Consider the following 21,953-nt stretch of genomic DNA (forward strand, 5'->3'; position numbering starts at 1 on the left):
TGACAAAAGTTAAGTCCTGTCCAAGGTCACCAGGTAGTCAGTGGCAGAACTGAGATCTGAAGTCAGGTATTTCTGGTTTTCCCTATATACCAAATCCCATTTCCTTCCCCAGCTCATTTCACAGATAAGGAAATTGAGGCAAACAGGGTGAAGTGACTTGCCCAGGTCACACATCTAGTAAGTATCTGAAGTCAGATTTGAACTCAGAAAGACACGTTTTTCTGACTCCAGGTCCTATGCTCTATCCACTGGGCCAACTTGCTTCACTAAAGAGGTTAGGAATAGATGAGTTGATCTGACTTCTATGTATAAGACATGATGCTAGGAAATATGCAGAATCTGAAAGGAGTTAAGCTGGGTTTCCTGTCCACAAAGAGCTAATTGGAGAGGAAATCCATAGCCCTGAGGGCCTTCTAGTACTCATCACTTAACACCCTGAGTTTTAGTTTATTCATCTGTAAAATAAGAGGTTGCACTAAAGGATTTCTGAGGTCCTTTCTAATCCTAGGTCTATGATCGATGATCTTATGAAACTATGACATCATCATCTCTAGCTTAGATTATTGCAATAGTCTTTTATTGATTTCCTTGTCTCAAGTCTTTTCTCACTCCATTCCAGTCTATCATCTAGGTAGAGTAAGAAACCACCTCACCCCAATTTAGCTCTGACACCTTAAGTAGGTATCAATCAATCAATCAATCAAAAGAACTCAGACTTAAGTTCAAAAGTCTGTTATACTAGAATGCATAAGGACCATGTTCAGATAAGTTGAGGAAATGATCATGCCCCAAGGATCATCTATAAATTAAGTCAATAAGATAGTTTGGGAAAGTAGAGTGAGTATGGAATTTTAGCTGAACACCCTGAGAAAGAATTGCCTAGTGTAAGGGTGGGGGTGGGGAGAGAGAAGCCTCAGATTCAGCCCTGCTTTCTCCTCATGCTCTCTTGACCAAAGGATGCCATTTTGGGTTTCAAAGGACAGAAGAAATTGGACTTACCATCTTCTTATTAGTGTCCTAGCATCATGACCTTGGGAACAGCAGCAGTTCCCATCTTCCCATCAGTATCCTTAATAGTATCCCCAGATTAGCTGGAGGTCAAGGACAGACTGAGTTCATGGCTTTACAAAGATCCTGGAGAAGGGACTACATCATGCCTAAAGGGAAACTTATTGAGCACACATCTCCCCACCATGGGGGAAAAGGACTTCCAGCAACCAGAAGCTGTTAGTTACACCTTTGACATGTGTGCTCTGTAACCTTAAACCCATTTCCCCCTGTCATCTGGATATAATTATGGTGGAGAGCATCATAAACTTTTGGGGAAGGGATATTTTGTACCAATTAGTCTTATTGTACCTCTTTGGTAAATACTCTTTTCTAAAAGTTACTTAAGACTGATTAAATAATTCTCAACTGATCATATGGGGTGTGTGTGTGTGTGTGTGTGTGTGTGAAATCACATCAGTGGGGGCTCAAAAGAAAGATATTAAAGAATTATTTCCGATCCCCTCAAGACTATCCCTAGAACCATGAGGGTGAGCTGTAGCTAGCCTAGATCTATGAACCTGATTTGTCCCTGAGAGTTGAAGTAGGGAAAAGAATCCTCAAGAGATTGTATACATTGCTGTCAAAATGATTTTCTTCAAGCACAGATATGATCATATCACTCCCCTTCTCAGCCAACTTCAGTGGCTGCCTATGGTCATTAGGATAAAATAATTAAGTTCTCTGTTTAGATTTTAAATCCCTCCAACCAACTTATATTAGCACTGGCAAGCTGGGTTCTGAAAGGGTTGTTTAGTTCTACTTTCAGGGTTCTTGGAGCAATCCTGTGAGTAGCTAGTCTCCTCATGCTAGTTTATGAGCCCCCATTGGTGTGATTCTCCTTAACAATTAGCCAGTGGATTTGGTTCTTTAGAAAAGGCATTTGCTCAAATGTCATATTTAGGACAGATTCTTCTCCAACACTAGGGGCATCATTCCCACCCCCTTAAAAGCCCACAGAATCTATGATGGGTAGGGAGAAGTGTGTGCACAACTGAAAGTATAATGGCAATGAGGCACACATGTTGGGAACTCTTATAGTGCTAGGGCAACTTATACCTCTAGATTTGCAGGGCCTATATGCACTTTCACAAACATTTGTTTTGCTATGGGGTGTGTTGTTGATGATAGATGAGTCAGTCTGTTTTAGCTACACAGGTCAATCGACTGCTGGGATGGGCCAAGAGAGTCCCTCATTATCTTCAGTGCCTTCCCACCAGGCTTATCTTCCATGGGAAGTCCCAATCCTTTTCTGCTTCCAACCATTGGCTTGGCTGGGAGATACTGTGCTCTCTTTAGATAAAGTCTTATAGTACCCTTTTTATCTGGAGTGCAATAGCCCTCTTTCAGCTAAGGCAACAATCTTTAGCTTAAAATTGGTAGAGGTCCTTTCTCTTTGACTCTCTCTAGGGTTATTCATCAACTCCAGACTGGACATGGGAGAAGTCCAACCTCTTTGGTTCAATGTTTTTTCTGGGCTCAAAAGCCTCCTCCCTCAGTAAGGCACTCCACTTTGCCTTAGCAGGGATCAGTTCTAATTTAGCCTGTTCTACCTTCCAGGTTCCTTTGGGGATCTTTTATAGATGAGTGGCTAAGATGATCTGGCCTCTTCATATGCAGTTGAGCTATCCAAGCCTTGGTTCCTTTCCATGTGGGGTGTGTTTCATTTGGCTCTGAAGGCTGTTTTACATTTCAGTGTCTCCATTTTTTAGCTCCCTCAGCTTTTGACAAAGTCTTGTAGGTATGCCTTCTGACACTTGAAACACTGATTGACTTGAACTATTTAATTTTCATTTGTGGAAGTCTTGGAGTTTCAAGGGTATTTCAGTTGTTTGTGGAAACAACAGGACAATATCTAAGATTGGGACTATACCAGAAAATATGTATGTTTAAGCTCTGTAGTGCCTTTTGGGGGGCATAGAGCTCTTCCTATCCCTATTTCAATTGTAGAATTTAGAGCAAGAAGGGACTTTACAGATCATCAAGCCAGACTCTCACGAGAAAGGTTTAAGTCATTTTGGGATTTGAATCTATATCTTTTGACTTTAAATCCAGTGGGGTTTTTTCCTGCAGCACCCCTATTTCTTACACTATAGTTTTTTTCTTGACAGATAAGAGCAACTAATGTGTTCCTACCCACTTTGCCCAGAATTATTCTTTGAAGAAACCCAAGAAAGGATTTTGAAGTTTTTCAAACTCTCCTCTCACACTGACACCCCTGCTGAGGCTGACTGATCATCAGGGCATGATGCTAAGACCCATTCCCACCCTGCCTCCCCCAACTCTGCCAATATAAACTAATGGGTAATTAAATACATCTCCTATGGCTCTGTTGTTCCTGTGACTTTAAGAACACTTTAATTGGATTTTTAATTGTTTGGCTGGGGTTTGATGCCCTATGGGAAAGAACCTGCATTTATAAATTGAATAAATATAAACAATTGATAGACAGAGGGAGGAAGAACGCTGCAAAAAGGAAAAGGTGGGTGGGTGGAGAAATCGTTTCTCCAACAAACATAATGATTGTGCCAGCATCATCAGGGGTCCTGTTTTTTCAGACACTAACCTCTTTCAGCTGGCCAGGCAGGATACAACTCACCTTCCACCCCCCGGTCCCTGAAACTCTTAGGAATATTCAGTAGAAGCAAAGGAAACATTTTGTAATTAAAAATGCTTTCATGGGGACATAACCAAAAGCTCCGTAACATTGGCCCTTTCCCCTGAGAATAGGAGTGCTAATCCTGCCTGCTAATGCTAATAAATGCTTGTTGGATTGGAGAGCACATCTGGTCTGTCTTAATCGTGGCTTAGGGTGAAAGTGATCATTTTTTTAACAATAGGGGTCAGCCTGCATCTTATTCTGCCCCTAGTTCTTAGTGAATGAACATGGAAAAAGATGAGCCACATTAAAAAAATATATGTGTGCATATGTGTGTATGTGATGCGGGTGGGGTGGGGGAGGCAAATTGCCTTTCCATCCCCAGTTTTCTCAGTATGTCTCTTAAAGTGATTATTATTTAAACCTATCTATGTCCTGTGTAAATGATCACTTCTGATATGGCTGTGGCATCAGGGCTGGACTGTATTCTTGGTCTTTTACTTCACGATATTTCTAAAAATCCTTCCAGGTAGCAAAGGATTTTGGCTGGGATGGAAGGAAACTTTAGTTCTTGACAGATGGACTGGCAGCTCATTTGCCACTTGTCTTTCATCTGGAAACATGTCCAGGGCACAGTCCCCAGAGCCCTGCTAGCCCACACTCGACAAGAACACACACACACACACACACACACACACACACACTACTCTATTGATGTCCAAGCAGTGCCTCAGGAAAAATGTTGTGCAGGGATGGAGAGAAGGCTGTTCAAAGATGACAGGTTCCTATAAGTTTTATCGTCAGGGCAGTTAGGTGGAACAGCGGATAGAGCACAAACTTGGAGTCAGGAAGGCTCATCTCCCTAAGTTCAAATCCAGCCTCAAACATTTACTAGCTGTGTGACCCTGGGAAAGTTATTTAACCCTGTTTGCCTCAGTTTCCTCATCTGTAAAATGAACTAGAGAAGGAAATGACAAACCACTCCTGTATCTTTGTCAACAAAATCCCAAATGGGTTCATGAAGACTCAGGCACAACTGAAATGACTATTGTTCAATCAGCTTGTAGAATGCTGAATAGAGGGGAGGGAAGGACCATGCACCTTCATCTTCTTTCTGTAATCACACATCGTATTCTCTTGTGTTTTTGTTGGGTGATTTAAGCTTCATTTTTTGGGGGGGGCTGTTTTTCCTCAGGAGATTATAAACTCCTTGAAGGCAGAGACTGTTTTTCTTTTTCTTGTGTCCTCACTGTTTAGGACAGTGCCCAGCATAGAACAGGTGCTTAATAAATGGTTGTTGAATTATTGAATTGCCTATTTTTGAGATTACTTCTGCTATACATTTCAACCTGATTTCACCTGGATATAAGTGGAGAGGCGTGGGGAATGAGTGTAAAGGGAGAGGCCTGACTTGCCCTTGGTCCCATCCTACCTAATGAAGCTCTTATTGGTGGATTTTCACATGGTATGATGGATTTTTTTTTTCCTCCTGGAGAAAAGTACTCAGCTCTTCAGGACTGTAGGAAAATGGAAGTTTATAGAGTAGGGGTTCTTAATCTGGCACCTACAAACTTACTTTCTAAAAATATTTTGATAACTATTTTGATACAATTTCCTTTCTAATCTTATGTATTTATTAATGTATTCAAAACCATAGTTCTGAGAAGGGGATTCCTTGTCTTCACCAGGCTGCCAAGGGAGTCCATGACACACCAAGGTTAGGAAACCTTGATCTAAAGAAATCTCAGAGTTTTCTGTACCTGGTCCTCTTCCCTCAGGAAGGTTATTTCCTCATCAGCTCTTGCTGAGCAATCTCTGCATCTGTTTGATCCTGTGGAGAACACAAAGTCAGTGTGGAGAACACATGATATTATTTGTTCCATCATTGTAGCAAGGCTGTCTTCTTTGTGTGGCTTCCAGGGAGGCCTGAATAGTGACACCTCTTAGCATCTCCTCTTCCTCTCCTTCTCCAAAGGAGACTTTCATTCCTGGCAGGAGGAGAAGCAGGAGGTAGAGGGCAAGGGCTTTCCTCTAAGAGAGGTGGTCCTGGGCTAGAAGTATATCTATCTGTACCTTTAAATACTGTTAGTCTGTCTACACAGGGGATGGAATTTTCATGTTCAAGCTAAATTCTTGCTCATGGTTTCTTTTTAAAATTTTTTTTTATTAATTTATTTATTCTTAGTTTTCAACATTCACTTCCATAAGATTTTAAGGTTTTTTTCTTACATTTAACTTAGGTTAAACTTTAATTTCATAAGATACAGAAAGATATCATGACAAATGCAAAATAAAAACATGTATAGTTCATTGATAGTGCTTAGGATACCCAAAACATTTGTTATAGTGTTAGAATTAGAAACAAGTACCTACAAATAAGTTTCAAATTAAAAATATAAAAGAACATAACTGGAGGATAAAAGTTAATAAATAAAAACAATAATAAATACATTTTTAAAAGGGTAAAATTAGGATAGTTACATAAATGTCTGAAACCTGTATAAAAAACCTTGAAGCTTATTCCAGCATTCAAGGTCCTCTAAAACATGACAACAACTCTCTTTTCCAATATTATCTTGTATGTCACTTCGCTATATACTCTAGTAACATCAAGACAACTCAGATGCTGTCATGCTTCTACAACTCTGTAGTTATCTATTTTTGGGATGACCCTTTTGGAAAAAAATAATTCATTTATTTTTAGTTTTCAACATTAACTTTTGAAAGATTTTGAATTTTAATTTTTCTCCCCCCTCCTTCCCCAAGATAGCATGCAATCTGATATAAGCTCTACATATACATTCATATTAAACATATTTTCACATTAGTCATGTTGTGAAGAAGAAGTAGAACCAATGGGAAGAACCAGGAGAAAGGAGAAACAAAAATGAAACAACAACAAAAAAGAGAGCAAATAATATGCTTCTGTCTGCATTCAGATTGCAAAGCTCTTTCTCTGGATGTGGATAGCATTTTCCACCATGAGTCTTGTCTTAGACCCTTGTATTGCTGAGAAAAGCTAAGTCTAGCAAAGTCAGTCATCACTCAATGTGACTGTTACTGTGTACAATGTTCTGGTTCTGCTCATTTCACTCAGCATCAGTTCATATAAGTCTTTCCAGGTTTTTCTGAAGTCTGCCTGCTCATCATTTCTTATAGCACAGTAGTATTCATTACATTCATATACTACAACTTGTTCAGCCATTCCCCAATTGATGGGCATTCCCTCAATTTCCAATTCTTGGCCACCACAAAATGAACTGCTATAAATATTTTTGTACATGTGGGTCTTTTTCCCCCTTTTTAATGATCTTTTTGGTATACAGACCTAGAAGTAGTATTACTGGGTCAAAGGGTATGCACAGTTTTATAGACCTTTGGGCATAGCTTTGGGCATTGCTCTCCAGAATAGTTGCATCAGTTTAGAACTCCACCAACAAATCATTAGTGTTCCAACTTTCCCACATCTTCTACATTTATCATTTTCCTGTTTTTCTATGCTGTCAATCTGATAGATGTGATGTGGTATCTCAGAGTTGTTTTGATTTGCATTTCTCTAATCAATAGTGATTTGGAGCATTTTTTTCATATGACTATAGAGAGCTTTAACTTTTTCCTCTGAAAACTGCCGGTTCATATCCTTTGACCATTTATCAATTGGGGAATGATTTGTATTCTTATAAATTTGACTCAGTTCTATATCTATGTTAGAAATGAGACCTTTATCAGAGACAATAGCTGTAAAAATTGTTTCCCAGATCTCTGCTTCCCTTATAATCTTGGTTGCATTGGCTTTGTTTTTGCAAAACCTTTTCAATTTAAGGTAATTAAAATTATCCATTTTGCATTTCATAATGTTTTCTATCTCTTGTTTGGTCATGAATTTTTCCATTATCCATATATCTGACAGGTAAACTATTCCTTACTCTCTTAGTTTGTATAATTGTAGTATCAGCCTTTATATCTAAATTGTGTGCCCATTTTGACTTTATCTTGATATACAGTGTGAGATGTCGGTCTATGCCTATTTTCTGTCATACTATTTTCCAGTTTTCCCAGAAGTTTTTGTTAAATAGCAAGCTCTTATCCCAGAAGCTGGAGTCCTTGGGTTTATCAAACAGTAGATCACTGTAGTCATTGACTATTGTGTGTCTTGTGTGTCTAACCTATTCTACTAATCCAGCACTCTGTTTCTTAGCTAGTACCAAGTAGTTTTGATGATTGCTGCATTATAATACAATTTAAGATCTGGTATGGCTGGCCACTTTCCCTTGCATTTCTTTTCATTAATTCCCTTGATATTCTGGACCTTTTATTCTTCCAGATGAATTTTGTTATTATTTTTCCTAGCTCTACAAAATAATGTTTTTGGCATTTTGATCAGTATGGCACTGAATAAGTAAATTAATTTAGGTAGAATTGTCATTTTTATTATATTAGCTCAGCCTAACCATGAATAACTATTATTTTCCAAATTATTTAGATCTTACTTTATTTGTGTGAAAAGTGTTTTGTAATTGTGCTCATATAGTTCCTGGGTTTGACTTGGCAGGTAGACTCCCAACTATTTTATAATGTCTATAGTTACTTTAAATGGATTTTCTCTTTCTATCTCTTGCTGTTGGTCTTTGTTAGTAATATATAGAAATGCCAATCATTTATTTGGGTTTATTTTATACCCTGGAACTTTGCTAAATTTGTTTATTATTTCAAGTAGTTTTTAGTTGATTCTCTAAGTATACCATCATATCATCTGCAAAGAGTGATAATTTTGTTTCTTCTTTGCCTATTCTAATTCCTTCAGTTTCTTTTTCTTCTCTTATTACTAAAGCTAATATTTCTAGTACAATATTGAACAACATTGGTGATAATGGACATCCTTCTTTCACCCCCAATCTTATTGGAAAGGCTTCTAGCTTATCCCCATTACATATAATGCTTGGTGATGTTTTTGATAGATGCTACTTATCATTTTAAGGAAGATTCCATTTATTCCTATGCTCTCTAGTGTTTTTAATGGGTATGGGTGTTGTATTTTGTCAAAAGCTTTTTCTTCATCTATTGAGATAATCATATGATTTCTGTGAGTTTTGTTGTTGATATGGTCAATTATGCTGATAGTTTCCCTAATACTGAACCAGCCCTACATTCCTGGTATAAATCCTACCTGGTCATAGTGTATTATCCTTGAGATAAATTGCTGTAACCTCTTTGCTAATATTTTATTTAAAAATTTTGCACCTATATTCATTAGGGAAATTAGTCTACAGCTTTCTTTCTCTGTTTTGACTCTTCCCAGTTTAGTTAACAGCACTGTATTTGTATTATAAAAAGAATTTGGGGGGACTCCTTCACCTGTTTTCCCAAATAGTTTATATAGTATTGGAATTGATTGTTCTTTAAATGTGTGATAGAATTCACTTGTAAATCCATCTGGCCTTGGAGATTTTTGCTTTGGGAGTTCATTGATGACTTGTTCAATTTCTTTTTCTGAAATAAAATAAAATAATATTTTAATATTTTATTTCCTCTTCTGTTAATCTGAATAATTTATATTTTTTGTAAATATTAATCCATGTCACTATGTTTGTCAAATTTATTGGCAAACAGTTGGACAAAATAGCTCCTAGTTATTGTTTTAATTTCCTCTTCATTGGTGGTGACTTCACCCTTTACATTTTTGATACTGGTAATTTGGTTTTCTTTCTTTTTTTTTTTTAAATAAAGTCAACCAAATATTTATCTATTTTATTGTTTTTTTTCCATAAAACTAGTTCTTAGGGGGTGGCTAGGTGGCTCAGTGAGTAAGAGTGCTGGCCCTGGAGTCGGGAGGACCTGGGGTCGGTTCCGGCCTCAGTTATTAAACCCCAATACAAAAAAAAAAAAAAAAAAAAACCGGACGTGTAACCTTGAGCAAGTTACTTAACCCCTATTGCTTAAAAAAACCTAGTTCTTAGTTTTATTTATTAGTTCAGTAGTTTTATTAATTTCAATTTTATTAATCTCTCCTTTGGTTTTCAGAATTTCTAATTTAGTATTTAATTAGGGATTTTTAATTTGTTCTTTTTTAGTTTTTTTAGTTGCATGCCTAATTCATTGATCTCCTCTCTCTCTATTTTATTCATGTAAGCATTCAGAGATATAAACCTTCCTATAAGAGCCACTTTTGCTGCATTCCATAATTTTTGGTATATTGTCTCATTATTGCCATTCTCTTGGATGAAGTTATTGATTGTTTCTATGATGTGTTGTTTGACCCACTCATTCTTTAGGATTAGATTATTTAGTTTCCAATTAGTTTTCAGTTTATCTTTATGTGGTCCTTTATCACATGTAATTTTTATTGCATCATGATCTTAAAAGGATGCATTTAATATTTCTGCCTTTCTGCATTGTATGGTGAGGTTTTTATGCCCTAGTACATGGTCAATTTTTGTGTATGTGCCATGTACCACTGAGAAGAAGATATATTCCTTTTATCACCATTAATTTTTTTTTCCTAGAAGTCCATTGTATCTAATTTTTCTAAAACCCTATTCACTTCCTTAACTTCTTCCTTGTTTATTTTGTGGTTAGATTTATCTAGCTCTGAGAGGGGGAGATTGATGTCCCCCACTAGTATAGTTTTTATGTCTATTTCTTCCTGTAACTCCCTTAACTTCTCTTCTAAGAATGTGGATGCTATACCACTTGGTGCATATGTTTAGTAATGATATTACTTCATTGTCTATGGTACTTTTTAGCAGGATATAGTTTTCTTCATTATCTCTTTTAATTAGATCTATTTTTGCTTTTACTTTGTCTGAGATCAGGATTACTACCCCTGCTTTTTTTTTTTATTTAAACTGAGGCATATTTTTTTTTTTAAATTAAATTTTATATCTATTTTTAGTTTACATCATTCATTTCCACAAGATTTTGAGTTACAAAATTTCTCCCCATCTTTTCCCTACCTACCACCCCAAAACAGTGATCCTGCTGAATACCCCCTCCCCCAATCTGCTCTCTCCTATATCCTCCCCCATCCCCCTTCCAACTTTCCAGTAGGGCAAGATGTATCTCTATGCCCCAGTGCCTGTATATCTTATTTCCCAGTTGCAGGTAAAAAAAAATTATATATGCATATATAAATAAACATTTGATTTTAAAACTTTGAATCCCAGATTCTTTCCCTTCCTTCCCTCTTTCTAAAGGACAGCAACTTAAAATGGGTTAACAATCTTACTTTAATCAAACATATATATATATATATATATATATACATATATATATGTATATATATATCCACCATGTGTAGCTGTGCAAAACATTTCCATAGAGGATATATTGTGAAAGACTGACTATATTTCCCTTCATCCTATCCCACCCCCCACTTGTTCTGTTCTCTACTTTTACCCTGTCCCTTTTCAAAAGTGTGTGCTTCCAACTTCCCTCCCCCCAACCTGACATCCCTTCCATCATCCCCCCTCTCATCCCTTTCACCCCTACTCTCCTGTAGGGTGAGATACCCTATTAATGTGTATGTCATTCCCTCCCTAAGCCAAATTCAATGAGAGTAAGGTTGACTCATTCCCTTTTGCCTTCCTGTTCTTCCCCTCTATTGTAACAGTTTTCCCTTGCCTCTTCTATATGAGATAATTTACCCCATTCTGTCTCTCCCCTTCTCCTCTCATTATATTTTTCTCTCACCTCTCAATTACACCTTTTATCATCCCTTCCTATTCAATTGGTCTTGTGCCCTCTGTCTATGTGTATCTGTACACAGATATACACACACTCATGTATTCAAATGCCCATATACCCTCCTATATAGACATATATATGTATACACACACATATATGTATATATACACTAACATTTATATTCCTTTCAACTATTCTAATACTGAGAAAAGTTTCATAAGTTACAATTATTGTTTTTCCATGTAGGAATGTAAATAGTTCAACTTTGATAAGTTCCTTATGATTTTTTTTCCCTGTTTACCTTCTCATGCTTCTCTTGCTTCTTGTATCTGAATGTCAAATTTTCTATTCAACTCTGGTTTTTTCATCATGAATGCTTGAAAGTCCTCTATTTCATTGAATGACCATATTTTCCCCTGAAACATGATACTCAGTTTTTCTGGGTAGGTGATTCTTGGTTTTAATCCCAACTCCTCTGACCTCCAGAATATCATATTCCAAGCCCTTTGATCCCTCAGTGTAGAAGCTGCCTGATCCTGTGTTATCCTGATTGTGTTTCCACAATATTCAAATTGTTTCTTCCTGGCTGCTTGTAATATTCTCTTCTTGATCTGGGAACTCCGGAACCTGGCTATAATATTCCTATTAGTTTTCTTTTGGGGATCTTGTTCAGGAGGTGATCAATGGATTCTTTCAACCTCTATTTTGCCCTCTGGTTCTAAAACATCAGGGCAATTTTTCTTGAGAATTTCTTGAAGGATGATTTCTAGATTCTTTCTTTGATCATGACTTTCAGGTAGTCCAATAATTTTTAAATTATCTCTCCTGGATCTATTTTCCAGTTCAGTGGTTTTTCCAATGAGATATTTCACATTACCCTCTATTTTTTCATTTGTTTGGATCTGTTTAATAATATCTTGATTTCTCATATAGTCACTAGCTTCCATTTGCTCCAGTCTAATTCTGAAGGAATGATTCTCTTCACTGAGCTTTTGAGATTCTTTTTCCATCTGGCAAATTTGGCTTTTTAGGGCATTCTTCTCCTCATTGCCTTTTTGAGCCTCATTTGCCATTTGAGTTAGTCTATTTTTTAAGGTGTTGTTTTCTTTGGTTAGGTTGTTGACTCTCACTTTAATTTTTTTTTTGCATCATTCTCATTTCTCTTCCCAATTTTTCCTCCACTTCTCTTATTTGGTTTTCAAAATCCTTCTTAAGCTACTCTATGGCCTGTAACCAGTTCATATTTTTCTTAGAAGTTTTTGGTGCAGGAGTTCTGACTTCATTGTCTTCCTCCTGTTCCATTTGTCCCCAAGATAGGAGTCTAAAATCAGATTACTGTGCTTGCTTTGCTTCCTTTCCTTGCTCATATTGCCACCCACTTATTTGACTTTTGAGCTTTTTGCCACAGTAGAACTCTGCTTCCAGAGAAGAGAGCTTTGTCCCAAATTGCTGGGGTTTTCACAGCTTCCAGAGCTATTAGTTGGCTGCCCTCTCTGAAGCCTCTGTTCACTCTGGCTCACTGGTCACACATCCCAGGACCTCCACCCTAGACAGCAATCCAGATCCAAGCAGGTTAAAGCAAGAGTGATTACCCCTCAGACTGGTCACTTGGTTCTCCTACAATTTGCAGTCCAGGAGCTCTGAAGAAGCCACATGGTGACAGCTGCACAACTGTGGTGCCTCAGCTGCTTTTCTCTCCTGGGGGCAGAGGCTGTACCTCACTCCCAGGCTCGCTGTTTCCAAAGTTCACACTGACCTCTAACTTTGTCCTTAGCATCTACAGGTTGATAATTCTGGAAACCACCACAGCTGCTGGTGATCCACTCTCCCAAAGTCCCTCTAGCCAGTGGCTGGTCAGGCCTCCCTGAAGCTAAAACCTCAGGCTCATGTGGGACTGGGCTCTGCTCCCAGAATGCTGTGATGGCCCCTTCCTGCCAGCCTTCTGGACTGTCTTCAGTGGGAGGTTAGTTTCTCTCTGTCACTTTGTGGGTTCTGTAGCTCTAAAGATTGTTTAGAGTCATTTTTTACATATATTGGAGGAGGTGGAAGCAGGAGTTAAGTAGAAGTCCTGTTTCTACTCTACCATCTTGGCTACACCCTCAGCATAATATATTCTACTCCAGTCTTTTACCTTTACTCTGTGTGTATCCCTCTGCTTCAAATGTGTTTCTTGTAAACAACATATTGTAGGATTATGGTTTTTAATGCATATCGGCTTCCATTTTATGGGAGAGGTCATCCCATTTACATTCACTGTTATGATTGCTATCTGTGTCTTTCTCTCCATCCTATTCTCCCCACCCCTGCATTTATGCTTTTCTTTCTCCTTTCATCCTTTCCCTCCTCACTAGTTTTTTTTTTTTGGTAGGGCATTTGGGGTTAAGTAACTTGCCCAAAGTCACATGGCTAGTTGTGTGTGTGTGTGTGTGTGTGTGTGTGTGTGTGTGTGTGTGTGTGTGTGTGTATGTGTGTGTGTGTTAAGGTCTGGGGCTGGATCCAAACTCAGGTCCTTCTGACTCCAGGGCCAGCACTCTACTCACTGCACCACCGAGCCGCCCCCCTCCTCACTAGTTTTGCTTTTGGCCACCTCCTCCCTCAATCTGCCCTCCCTTCTATCAGCCCCATCCCTTTTCTTTCCCTTTTCCCCTACTACTTACTATGAGGTAAGTTAGATTTCTATACCTGAGTATTTTATTCCCTCTTTGAGCCAAATCTGATGAGAGTAAGGTTCAAACAATGCTCATCTCCCTCCTGTAGCAGCAAGCACCCTAGCATACCCAGGATGGCTGCTAGCACAGGTTCTTAGATCTGCTTTTCTAAGGAAAGCAACTCAAAATGGGTTAACAATCTTACTTTAATCAAACATATATCATTTACCTAGTTTAGGGGAAAAAGTCAACACCCTGAACTTCAGAGAATACAAACAGAAGTTACAAGCAGACAGAGAAACAGATCTGCAGACAGGGCTTCCAGCTGTCTGACCATTACATCCATACCTAGTTAGTTACCAGAGAGGGAAGCACCAACATCTGAGTTTTCAAAGTCTGGGGGCTCAATGGATGTCCAGAGTCTCATCTGGCCAAATCATACAACTCTTCCCAAAGTGAGCCCCAAAACAAAACCTCACATCAGGGTATATATAGCCTTCTCCTGGTTCAGAGAATGTAAGAACCCTCTTGACCCACTGCCCAATCATAAAGTAACAAGGTGTGGGCATTCCTGAAAAACAAGCTTCCTGCCACAGGCTCCATGTGACCACATTCAACTTATTAGGGGGCAGAGTATATTTTCAAATCAGAGAAGGTTCTCAGAGTCACTTAAGCCTATCAAAGGGCCAAGGGGCAGGAAAGACCTTCAGATTCCCATTCCCATAACACCTCCCTTCTTTCCCTCTACTATAATAGGTCTTTGTGCCTCATCATGTGATATAATTTACCCTTTTCTTCCTCTTCCCTTCCTCTTCTCCTAGTACAATACCATTTCACCACTTAATTAGAATTTTTATTATCACATCAAGGTCATCTTATACCCATGCCCTCTGTCTATGTATACTCCTTCTAAATGTCATAATAAAGATACAGTTCTCAAGAGCTACAAGTATCATCTTTCCATGTAGGGACACAAACAGTTTTCCCTTATTGAATAACATGTTTTTTTTTTTTCCTTTCCTGTTAACCTTTTTAAGCCTCTCTTGAGTGTTGTATTTGAAGATCAAATTTTCTGTTGAACTCTGGTCTTTTCATCAGGAAAGACTGGAAGTTCCATATTTCCTTGAATGTCTCCTGAAAGATTATACTCAATTTTGCTGGGTAGTTGGTTGTAATCCAAGCTCCTTTGCCTTACAGAATATCATAATATAAATTCTTTGATCATTGTTTCTTAACAGGCAAGGAGAACTCCAAGTTTTATATCCAAGGCTTGGCCCACTTCATACAAAATACCAGTTCCACAATGAACATACATAGTAAATAGCAAAGGAAGCTATTTATCCAAGCTGATAGCAAAACAGAAATCCTAGAAAGTATACACATGAGAATATATGATAATTCAGTGAAAGAGAGTGCTAGATCTCACCCAAAGGGGAAATCTCCCGAAGTCTCTAATGTGAGCAAACTATGGATAGGGATATGATGGAAACTGCCAACTCTTTTTTTTTTTTTTAAGCAATCGGGGTTAAGTAACTTACTCAAGGTTACACGGCCAGGTTTTTCTGGGTGGGTGCTAAGTGTCTGAGCCCGGGATTTGATCTCCAGGTCATCCTGACACTGGAGCCGGTGCTCTTACTCGCTGTGCTACCTGGCCGTCCCTAAACTGCCAACTCTTTTAATGCTGGCTTCTTCCCAGAGTCTTTTTTCTCCAGTTAGCAACCTGAATTGGAGTTGGCATCATCTATCTTTTCTCTCAAAGCCAGAAGCCAAAAGACCCCAAAGAGACTGATTAGAGCAAAGAGACTAAAGAAATCTCTCCTCTCTTCTGTTCCTCCCTGCCTCTTTTGCAGGGATGGACTCTGATTTCCCCACATGAAGGGAGAGTCCCATACCAATGGACTTTGGGGCTCAGGTTACACTATATTATTGATGCGTGGTACAGTAAAGTTTTAAGATTCAGATAGATTTGGGTTCAAATCTTGACTTTTATTTACCCTTTATAGCTATGGGGCAAGTCAACTAACCTTTCTGTGCCTCAAGCAAGTAGCAGACTTGTAATCTTTCAGGGTGAGGGGATATCCCCACCCTGTGGAAATCAGAGAACTTTGAAATTCTAAATTTTCAGCTGTTTTTCATAATCTCTCAAAATCTACCAGTTCAATTCCTTTAGAGTTCCTTGGGATCAAAGAACCATGGATTTAAAGATGGAAGAGACATTAGAGATCCCTAATTACAGCTCCTTCATTTTACAAATGAGGAAATAAAGGCCAAAAGACTTGACTAATCTCATGCTGATTGAAAATGAGTTTAAATTAGAACCCAGGTTTGTTTATAGCTACATTCTTATAAAAAATTTACAACAACTTAAAAGCGAATGCAATTAGTACATTTGTAATTATTTTTGGACAAACTGTGCTTTTAAATTTAATGCAGCATGGTTATTTTATGAGCAGATCAAGTCATAAATACATCATACAGTTTTATGTTCCTAAACTAACAAAACAACTTTACATCTGTAATAGGCACTAAAAATATGTATTGCATATACTTTAGTTATACTTAAAATTTATGTGTATGCTTTTAAAGTGGTATTTGTGTTTGTTTTTGTGTTTCAGTATTTTCAAAAATTGGAGTCACTCTGGCTCTAGGTTTTTCTGAGGCTATTGACACTCCCTCCTCCCTCCCCCCAAACAAACAATTTTCCCTTCACCCCTTTATTACTAGACTAAAGTGAACTCTGTTGGACTAAGGCAGGGATTCTTAACCAAGGGTCCTTGAACTTTTAGAAAATATTTTGATAATTGCATTTCATTGTAATTGGCTTCCATTGTAATTCTATGTATTTTATTTTGTGCATTCAAAAACATTTTTATGAGAAAGGAACATAGAAAAAAAAGCATTCATCAAGTGTTTACCATAAACCAGGTACTTGTGTTAAGTGCTGGAGTTAAAAATACAAGCAAAATTAAAGATGGTTCCTGCCCTGGCACATTCAGTGCTTCCTGCATACTTTGGTTCTAGGGTTTCTGGAAAATATGACAACTCACCAAGACAACTTCAGGGGATCCATTAACACTCACAAGTAGCTTACTTTCTAATGAGGGGGATAACATACCAGAGGGAACTAAAAAGAAATGTATGTGTATGGGGGGAGAATGATTGTGGTTGTTGTTGTGTGGTTTGTCTTTCATTCTAGAAGAGGACCATGACAACTGGGAGGTGATGACATGACTTGAAATTGACCAGCCTCACTTTCTCCTTCAGAGACATCTGGGTCCAGTGGCCAGATACTCATCAGAATGACTGGAGATGGCCCAGGATGCAATGGGAGACCTTGGCCCTTTTAAGCTAAGGTGTTTTCAGGCTCTCACTTTGAGTGAGCCAATGCTCATTCATTGAATAGGCCTCTTTTAAGAAGTGAGTCTAGGGATGACTTGTCTAATAATAATTAAAAAAAATCAAACTAAGGGTGGAGATCCTCAGAGTTGCTAGTCAAAAGAGAAACAGTTACTATTTACATTCACTCTGAGCCTGGAGGGTCCCCAAAGCAACCATTAAGTGATGCTTGGGCAGGTCCAATCCATGAGATCCAGAGTGAATTGGGTTAAAGTCTTGGTATTTGAGAAAGAAATCTAGCCAGTAAACCCCAAGTTAACTAGGTAGCTTTCAGCCATCAAAATTTACCTTCCTTTGGGGAGAATGAAGGTAACCGTCTAAGGGACTTGCTTTTGAAACTGGGAATGTCAGGATTAGAATTGAGAGAGGAATGAAGGCTGGATTGCCTGTGCCCTTTTACAAAATGGAGTTCCCAGGACTTAACAATTGAAAGAAAAGGGGCTGGCCTAGCAGAAGGATATTCCAGGGAAAGAAAGCCACAAGGCAGTTTGGATATTCCAGGGCAAGGAGACCCCAGGTGCTAAGGGAAGGTCCAGGATGAGACAGCAGCTGATGAGTGGTTTTGAAGTCTGAACAGTGAGGAGCAGAGCCAAGAGAATGGGAAGGGGTACATAGACTTCACCAGATGACCACAGACATATATGACACAAAAAGATCAAGAACTCTGGGGCTAGGGACAGCAGGATGAGCATATGAGGAGCCTTGCTGCCACCACAGATGCCTTCTTTAAGCCACTAATTAAACTCTGCTCACATGTCTTAGTGTGGATAGTTTATTGCTCAGGGAGTCATCTGATTACAACTTAAGGGAGAGAGGAGGAAGAGAGAGAGAAAGAGAGAAGGAGGAGGAAGAGAGGGAGAGAGAGACAGAAAGGAATAAGAAGAAGAAGAAAGGAGGAGGAGGAGGACTAGAGAGATACAGATAGAGACAGACAGAGATGGAAGGAGAGAGGTGGGAAGATCAATGTGAAGAAGAGGGGACAGAAAGGTCCCATGAAAAATGGAGAGTTCTGAATCTTTCCCCTTAGCTATCTTAAGAGGAAATGTAATTTCAACAAAATTATTCTCCAATTTGATCTGCTTCTTAGTATTGTAATTAGCAGTCAGTGGGTTGTGATTTCTCTCTAAATGTTTTTTCTACAATACATTTGCCTATCTGTCAGACACTGAAAACAAACATAGCTCCCCTCTTTTGGTAGCAGCTGCAGATAGGAAAGGAGTTGGGGGTGTGTGTGGAGGAACAGAGGCCAGCTGCTTCCTCTCTCAACCAGCCTTGACAAACCCTCAGAGGAGGTAATATGGTACCAAAGTGGGAAACGACAGTGATGATGGCAACACTAGCCTGGGAAGCCAGAGACCTCCCTTTCAGTCCTGGATGTAACCAGGATGCCAGGCTACCTTGAACACATTGCTCACCTTTGCTGAATCAGTTTTCCCTTTTTGTAAAAATGTGAATAATCATCTTAGAATTGGAAAATTAGAATGCTTTAATTGGAAAAGGCTTTAGAGGACTAGCTCATTAGGATTCAGGTCAAGAGGCACCTGAGAGATCATCTAGTCCAGCCCCCTCATTTTATAGGTAAGGAATCAAAGCCAGAGAGATGGGAAGTGACTTGCTTTATCCACCTTTGTCCATCTTCTAGCGATGCTGTGAAGTCCTCTAGCAGTTATGGTATAAAACAAGTGTAATACTGATTATCCTGGCCCCCACTACCTGGAAGGGTGGGTCTATTTCATTTTCACCCCTTTTCCCAGGTTCTGTAGGACCCTTAAGAGATATAGTGGTATCAAGGCTCTCTACAAATGGCTTTAAACCCTAAGAGATGTAAGGGGAGGGTAGGGGGGAGTTCTCTGCACTTGATTCCCATTTGTTATTGTTCAGTTGTGTCTCACTCTTGGCAAATAAACTGGAGTGGTTTGCTATTTCCTTTTCCAGCTCATTTGACAGATGAGGAAACTGAGGCAAACAGTATAAAATGAGTTGTTCAGGGTCAAACAGCTAGTAAGTACCTGAGGCTGGATTTGAACTCACAAAGAGGAGTCTTCCTGATTCCAAGCCCAGCACACTATGCACTATATCAGCCACTAATTATTATTAGCACTAATAATCAGATTTACTTTTAAAAGGAAATATTTACTTTAAGAGGAATCACAAATATAACACAGCATAATCCTTCTTCCTGCCTTGTACCACCCCAGTGTCTGAGAAGGGAAAGGGGATTGGATTTATAGTTTAGCTTGGTTCCTATAGAGCAGAATGCCCTGGAGCCAGATTAAAATGTAATTGGGAAACGTTTAGCAAAATAAATAAAAATACTATACAAGAAAGATAATGGTTAAGTCGATATGAGTTTCTGCTTGAGTGTGACGCCCTGTAGAGAGCCGTTCTGATCTAAAACCCCTTAGTCCAGACTCCCCCTCTTCCATCCCCCACTCCCCACCCCCACAGCTTCTCTAGGCTTCCTTGATGGGTTGACTGACCTGTCCTGAGAAGGAGAAACAACATTGAACAAGCCCACACCCCTCTCCGGCCCATTTCTCCAAGCTGAGCTAAAAGAAAGAGAGCAGGGGAGGGAAGTGCGTGAGCGGGATCTTCACCCTCAGCATGCATTCAGTAGGAGTCAGCTTGAAGAGCAAGAGCAAGAAAAAGAGGCAGTGAGAAGCCATCTTCATCTCACCAGTTTTACCTAGCCAATCAAAGGAGACCATCCACTCATGGGGCAGAGGATCAAGCGTGCTTCCATTTCAGGGGATCTGGGCAAGCCCCTCTAGGGTACCTCCATGTTAGGGGAACTTTCCAAAGGCCCCATTAACACAGACAATTTATATTCTCTCTCTCGAGGCAACATAACATAAAGAAAACCATTTGGGGCTTGGAAATCAGGAGACTTGGTCCGGAATCCCACCTCAAACATTTTTAGGTTTCTAACTATATGCAAAGGGACAGCTAGACAGTGCAGTGCTGGGCCTAGAGTTAGGAAGACTCATCTTCATGAGTTCAAATCTGGTCTCAGACACTTCCTAGTTGTGTGACCCTGTGCAAATCACTTAACCCTGTTTACCTCAGTTTCCTCATCTATAAAATGAGCTGGAGAAGGAGATGGCAAACCACTCCAGTATCTTTGCCAAGAAAACACCAAAAAGGGTCACCAAGAGTCAGTCAAATTCAACTGAAAAACAGCTGAACAATTGTAGACAAATCTTTTCATCTCTCAGTGTCTAAATTTCCTCGTTCTTAAAATTGGAATAATAATATTTGTACTACCTTTCTCATAGGGTTGTCAGCAAGGAAAGTGCTTTTGCTAACTTTAAAGTGCTACAGAAATGTTTTGTTGTTATTTTTTACAATGTTTTCACATATGTTAAATGAGGGCAGGCATTATGATTTATATTTTCCCCAGAGACCCTTGCACATGTAACCTTGTAATATGATATAAATAAACATGGTTGATTGATTCATTGTGCAACTAACTGTTGTGAGATCTCTGACATTCTGCACCATCTCTAAATCAATGATTTTATGATGTTTATGTTGACTAGTAAAAGATTCCTTCTAAACAGAAAAGAAGTGGTCAGCTAGTGGTCTTAACTGTGAAGGAAATGGATGATTGTTCCTTGAATACTGGAAATGTATAGTAGTGGCTGAGCAATTATATCATTACGTATTTATAGAGCTATAGCTATGTAGTCTCTTGGTGATTTAAAAATTGTGATATTTACAGCATGAATTTCTTCTGTATGTGTTTGGTCAAGTCCAGAAATTCTTGCTACCTTCATTTTCTCTAGTGGAAAATTTCAAAACTCAATGTGTGTGTGTGTGTGTGTGTGTGTGTGTGTGTATAGTTATGTATGTATATACATGTGTATGCTTGTACATTGTGAATGAAGTGGGAAAGGGAGAAAAGTAAGGATATGTGTTTGTGCGTGCGTGCGTGTGTGTGTGTGTGTGTTGGAATATGGGGAAAGAGTGAGGGTGTGTGTGTTGAAGATGATGGGGGAAAGAGAAAAATGAGGATGTGAGTGATGTTTGAGAATGGAAGTGAAGAGGGTTAGCGGTGAAGGAGTGTGTGTGTGTGTGTGTGTGTGTGTGTGTTAGAATATGGGGAAACAGTGAGGGTATGTATGTGTGATGAAGATGAGGGGGGAAAGGAAAATGAGGGTGTGATGTTTGTGTTTGAGAGTGGAGGTGAGGAGGGTCAGCAGTGGTGTGTGCGTGCGTGTGTGTGTGTTGGGGGATGAGAGGAGGGAGGAGCAACAGTGACGGTGTATATATTGGGAAGGGCAGCCACCGTGAGGGTGTGTTTGTTTTGGGGGGAGAGAGAGGGAAGGGACAAAGCAAAGGTGAGTGGATATGTGGAGGAATGGGGTGGGAAGCGGTAAGCGGAGTGAGGGTATGTGGGGCGGGGAGAATGACAGGTGTGTCTTTGGTAGGTGGGGAAAGGGACACCGTGAAGGTTTGTGTATGTGTGAATGTACTTCATATGCGTGTGTGTTTATATATACTTAGATGGACATAGATTCATACAGAGGTATACATATTTACGTGTGCTTGTGCGAGTGCACGTAAGATTACATGCACAC

The sequence above is a fragment of the Petaurus breviceps genome, unplaced genomic scaffold, assembly GCF_028583685.1.
Source record: "Petaurus breviceps papuanus isolate PSGF00001 unplaced genomic scaffold, PetGlider_PUasm1.0 182, whole genome shotgun sequence".
Classification (NCBI taxonomy): Eukaryota; Metazoa; Chordata; class Mammalia; order Diprotodontia; family Petauridae; genus Petaurus; species Petaurus breviceps.